The following is a 6,371-nucleotide window of genomic DNA, read 5'->3' as shown; positions in this document are numbered from 1 at the left end:
GTCAAGGTGCCCTCCCACAGGCCCTCCATAGCCCTATGTGCTGGGGATGGTATGCAGCCCTGCCTTGGGCTTCCCGACCTGCAGACCTTCTTCCTGGACTGCCCTTCCCCTGAATTTTCTCATGACAAAGCCATGCCATCTGCCAGGCCAGCTCAAGGCCAAACTTTCCCTGGTTGACCCCCAGTGACTGCTGCTGGGCCCACAGAGCACCTCGCCCTCCCTCTCTGGGGCTCTCTCTCCCATGCTACCGCACACTGGGCTGGCCCTGGTGGGCAGGCTGCGGCAGTTAGAGGTCCCGCGGCATGTGCTGACAGCATGGAGCCTCACCTGCTTCTCTTGCACCTGTGCAGGCCAGCAGGATGGTGAGCCAGGCTGGGCATGAGTGGACACACATTTATCCAGCACCTGCTCCATGCAGGGCACCAGAGTAGGCACTCTGTATGCTCCTGGTGGGGGGGTGACATTGCTGGGTTTGTGTGGGATGCCCTCAGCTCTAAGAAACAGAAGACCCCAATTCACAGAGGCTTCAGCGTCTCGTGGTCATGCAGTATCCAGTGAGGTGTCTGGAGGCAGGCAGGGGCTGCCTCTAGCTCTGCTCTCAGCAGGCTGGCTCTGGTTGCCAAATTCAAGGCCGTGAGTGGGGAAGGAGGATCCAGTGCCAGGCTTGACTTCCCAGAGCCCCCTGAAGACCCCAAGGACATTCCATTGGTTTGGTGGGGTCCCAGGGGACTTCTAGGCTGCCCCCAGTTGCAAGGAAGACTGGAAAAGGGATTCTTCTCACCTTTGCTGAGACAACTACTGCTCCTCCTGCAAAACAATGTCTGTTACTAAGGACGAAGGGAGGAATGGATACTGAGCCAGCAGCAGAGGTGCAGTGCAGCACCCAACTTGCAGATGGGAATGCTGAGGTTGAGAGATGGGAAGGACATTACACAAAGGAGCTGGAATTTTGACCGGATCAGCCTGATGCCAGGGATGGCAATTTTCCAACACATCATCCACCTTCATCTTATTCTCTGGGGCCCAGAAGAGTCGAAGAAGAAATTATTTATATCATCCATTCACCTGGGAAACCTGCTGGCTTGCACTTACGCGAGGGCTTGTGCTGGGCACCAGAGACATGGGGCACGAGTAGAGCCAGGCCTGTTCCTCAGACCTCCTGGTGCAGGAGGTGAGCTAACAGGGCTGCCCAGCATCCAGCCCCATGTGTCCCAGAGGTCCTTGGAGGCACAATCACAGGGTCCACTGGGGCTGACTGTCAAAGGACTGGCAGCAGAGACAGGGAAGGTTAGGAGGAGGCATTTCAGCAGTGAGTGCAGAGATGCTGTCCACAGCCTGGGCTCTGTCCCCGGTGCTCTGTGCACCTTAACTCACTTAATCCTCAAATTAACCCTGCACTGATGATACTAGTCCCATCCTTCTATGTGCAGCTGGAGAAACTGAGGCACAGAGAGAGAGACTCAGAACTGGGCCAAAGTTACATGGCTAAGTAGCCTGATCACAGGCAGCCTGACCCCAGAGGCACACCTGACCACTCTGCCGTCCTGTCCAGGGCGGCAGAGGAACAGAGGAGTGAGCTGCAAGTCACCAGCAGCATACAAGCAGATGGGCCTCCACCGGGGATGCCGAGTCCTGGGCAGGGAAATGGACAGAAGGACTCCTCGGTGACCCCACAGCCGAGTGGATGTCTGGGTCTGGGTGGCAGGGGGGTTGCCTGTGGGGCTGCCACAGCCCTGGGTGTCTGGCCCCTCTGGCAGACACACAGGGTGATGTTTTATGTCTTAATTAAACGGAGGGGAGTTTAATTGATGAGTGGCCTGCCGGATGCTGCAGCTTCCTGGCTTCCCACCCCGATGACTCATGCATGCGGCGGCCCCAGATGCCGAGCACGGCTAATAGATTTGAAACGCTGATCACTGCTCCAGACCCACTTAGTGAGGCTCCGGGAAGACTCTTACCACCCTGGGATTGAATTGAATTGCTTTTCATTTCGAGCAGCGTCCATAAATCCCTCACACATCAGCCCTCCCTTCAGAGGCGCTTCCAAGCTCAGGCCTCCCCCACTCCAGCAGGGCTGTTAGAAGGGCAACCTTGACACACGGAAGAGCCACTCAGAACCAGGTATCTGTGCGTCAGTGGCCTGGAACAGGGGCTCACAGGTATCTGGCCCCAGGCAGGGCATCTCCATGGATGTTTTCTTGCCCACTCCTCCCACAGTCCACTTTGGGGCCCAGAGAGGGTGGACGGCTTGTGCAAGGCCACTCAGCGAGGAAGCAGGAAACCAACTCAGGAGCAGCCACAGCCCCTTGCCCGTGGAGTCACCATGGACGGGTGACTCTCTTTCCATCTCTGCCTCCTCCCTGAAAATCAAGTGCGGTGATACAATGCCCCACTCCCATGGGTAAGAATTTAAAGGCACCTGGATTCAGTCATTTGACAAATTTATTTCAAGCATCTGCCATGTGCTGGGTGTGCTCTAGGAGCTGGGACTACAGTCATGAACAAGGTAGACAAAGTCACCTTGGAGGTGACAAACCTGTTGGGAGAGGAAGTGGTAAACAAAAACACTACCAAGACACTTGGAGGTCGTGGCCAGTGTGACAAAGAAAGTCAGGCAGGGCCACGCACAGCAGAGGGCAACACACAGCAGAGAGCTTGGGTTGAGGCTGCGAGGAGGGGACACTGGGGCTGAAACCTAAAGGATGCGCAGGAGCTGCGTGGGAAAAGTGTTCTGTCCAGAGAAGGACAGTGTGGAGGCTCTGAGCAGTCCCAGAGAGAGAGGCCCATGTGTCGGGGGCAAAGAGGCTGGGGCATCCAGGGAGAGTGAGAGGCCAGGGAGGTGGCTGGCTCATGAGAGGAGCTCTGTTTTTATTCTATGCACCCAGCCCACAGTGGGCATGAACAGGAGTGGTCTCCCCAAATTCCTCTGGAGCATTCCAGAGCACCCTCCACCTTCCGAGTGCCCTATGTCCAACTTCTCCCTCTGCTCTCCCTCCCCATACCCCGCGTTCACCTTCTGCTCACACAGCCCTCCTTTCTCATGGTCCTGCTTCATGCCTCCTCTCTCCAAATTTCCCCATCATCCACAGCCAAGCCCTCGGTCCAGGACTCCAGGAGACTTCCTTGGGCCCCAGTGTCTCCCCCAAAATCCCTCCACGTGGACACACAGCTTGAGGTCTTATCTCCCACTGGCAGACATCGAGTGCGCAGAGCCCCTTCTCCCAGAGCGTGGCCTATGCCTCCCTGGCGCAGCCCCAGGGCCCTCCTTTCATGCCCTTTCCTGGGGATACCTCAGTGTGGCCACCAGCATCTCCCCTGCATAGGACTGGGGCTATGAGCCTTGGTACCAGGAGGTGAAGCTTAGGGAGGGGATGATGTCCTCCCTCAGCTTGACATGCTGCTGCTTCTCTGCCTGCATGAGGTGACTCTGAGGCCAACACACCCCTCAGCCCTCATTAGCACCCAAGTGGAGGCTGAGGACTCCAGAAGGCCATGCAGTGAGTGAGACATGGCTCCAAGGGGTAGGTAGCTCGTGCTCATTCCAGGAGAGAGCCTGCTGGGAGGAGGTGGTTGACTGACAGCCCCCAGCTCCTGTGCCTTCAAGGTCCACAGCAGCTTTACACAGAGGCTGAGGACCAAGCATGGCCAGTGGGTGGTGGAGCACTGAACAAATAAATGAAAAGATGAATCCTGGAGAAAGGAGCTCCTCCCTGGGCAGTCTGAACGCTAGGGCCTTCTGGGGAGTGTGGCCAAGGCTCTCTCAGAGCCGTACCGCAGCCTGGGCTCTTCCTGCCCCCTCCTCCCTTTCTGAGGTCCCTGAGTCCTGATCTGAGGCTCCCCCACCTGCCCCACCCCCTTTCCCTGTGTTCCCCAATGGTTTCCCTCAATAAATCTCCTGCACACCTCATTCCATCTCAGTGTCTGCTTCATGGAGGACCAGAACTGACATGCTGCATGGTCCTGGCTGGACAAGCTTGCCTCTCTGGCTCAGGTTCATGACACTCCCACCTGTGCCCTGCGGCCCCACCCCTGCTGTCCAGGAGGGACATCCAGCCCACGCCACCCCCACCCCATGGTCAGCCAAGCTAACAGCCGCACACCAGAGGGCCTCCTTGGCAGAATTCCTGGTGCTCCCAGGCCTGTGAGCTGGAAGGTGATCTCATCCCCAGGCAGTAACCATGGAAACAGAGCTGTGAGCCGCTATGGCTCGCATGGGGATGAGGTGCCTCAGTGCCCCTCACCCAAGCCGGACCCAGACCCTCAGCTCTGCAGGCTGGCAGGGACCCCTCATCGGAGCATCCCCAGGATTTGCCAAGAAGGATGACAACCAATTTCACCCTGGAGAAGATGCCCCACCTCCCCACAAGCCCACCTGAGTTGCAGGCTTTGTTACCTCCAGGGACAGTTTTAAAATCTCAAAGTGCAGGTATGTATGGAGCACCTGTTAGAGCAGGCATTTCACCTGGCTGACAAGTCACATAATTGCTCTGAGCCTCAGAGACACTAAGGGACTTGCCCATACACATGCAGCTCATGGAAAAACTGGAATTCAGACCCGAGTTTCCTTCCGCCAGGTCCAGAGCCTTGGGGGAAGTGTGGGAAGGTAAGAGGGTTGTGTTGGAGTCTGAGGCAACTGAGCTCAGACTCCAGGATGGCCAGGTGTCAGGGCACACTCTAAAGTAACAGTGACTAAAGCAACATGTGGTGCTGCCACAGAGACAGACATGAGGCTGGAGAAGAGAATTCAGAGCCTTGAGATAGAGCCCTGTTGGATACCTGAGGAGTTAATCATCCACAAATAGTAAGACTAAATAATGGTGAAGGGGAAAATAATTTACAAAATGATGCTGAGATAGCTGGAGATCAATTCTGAAAAGAAAAAAGAAGCATGTATATTTTGCATCATAGACTCATTTAAACTTAGATAAATTAAAGATTTGACTGTAAGAAATCCAATCATAGAAAACCTAGTGGAAACACAGTTGATGCTTTGACATATATATGGAAGTATTAACACCTGCCTGTCTTGGAATTGAAGAAATTAAAGAAGAGATGGGGTTAATAATGTAAACATAAAAACTTTCTGGACATTAGAAACTACAATGATTGGGAAACATTTGCATCAAAAGGGCAGAGGGTCCATGTCATCCACAGCTGTCTTTGTCTATTTGCATTGCTGTAAAGGAATACCCGAGGCTGGGTAATTGATAAAGAAAAGAGGTTTGTTTGGCTTATGGTTCTGCACGCTGTACAGGAAGCATGGTGCCAGGATCTGCTTCTGGCAAGACCTCAGGCTGCTTCCACTCATGGCAGAAGGCGAAAGGGAGCCAGCATGTATAGAAATCACATGGCAAGAGAGGAGGAAAGACAGAGAAGGGAGGAGAGGTGGCAGGCTCTTTTTAACAACCAGGTCTTGTGTGAACTAATAGAACAAGAACTCACTCATTACTGGAGGAGGGCACCAAGCCATCCAGGAGGGATCCACCCCCATGACCCAAACAATCCCCTCCAGGCCCCGCCTCCAACACTGGAGATCACACTTCAACATGAGATTTGGAGGGACAAACACCTGAACTATATCAGTAGGTTACAAATATTTCTGCAAACAAAAATTCTCTTAGTTAAATGTGGGTAGGGCTAGGGGAAAAATGCAGCTAGTGGCCAACCGGGGCAAACATTTCACCCACTCTTGTAATCAAAGACCTGGAAATGAAATAATGAAAACAATGGCAATTTTCCACCTGAATTAGCGAAAGTCAAAAATTGAAATAAGTGCCAGCAAGGCTGCCCAGCAACTGTTGGTTCCAGGGCCCCCACGCACACAGCATCATAAATCCACCCTGTCCTATGGAAAAGCAACTTGACAGCACATGTAGAGCCAGAAAAAACACACTGAAGCCCCTGCCCCCAGTAATCCCACCCCTGGGAATTCATCCTCAGGAAACAATGCAATAGAAGGAACAAAAAAAGCCAGGAACGAGACTATATTGGTTGAAGCACTTTTTAGTATTTTATTATGGAAAATGTCAAATCTATACAAAAGTAGAGCAAATAGGATAATGAACCATGTGCCACCCCCCAGCTTCAACAGTTAAAAGCTCACAGCCAATAGTATTAGTATTTTAAAGCAAATCCCAGACATCATCATATCATTTTATCCATAAATACTTCCATTTGTGTCTCTAGCAGATAAGGACTTTAAAAATCTAATCACAGTATCATTGCACCCAACACATTCATAATTCTTTAATATCTTTTAATTCTCAGCCCATGTTCAAATCTCCTCAGATGCCTTTAGCTATATTTTTAGAGTTGGTTTGTTGGAATCAGAAAGCAAACAGATCGAGGTATTACATTGGTTGCTGTATGTC

The sequence above is a fragment of the Nomascus leucogenys genome, chromosome 21 (genome assembly GCF_006542625.1).
Source record: "Nomascus leucogenys isolate Asia chromosome 21, Asia_NLE_v1, whole genome shotgun sequence".
NCBI classification, from domain to species: Eukaryota; Metazoa; Chordata; class Mammalia; order Primates; family Hylobatidae; genus Nomascus; species Nomascus leucogenys.
This window is presented reverse-complemented; position numbering follows the sequence as displayed.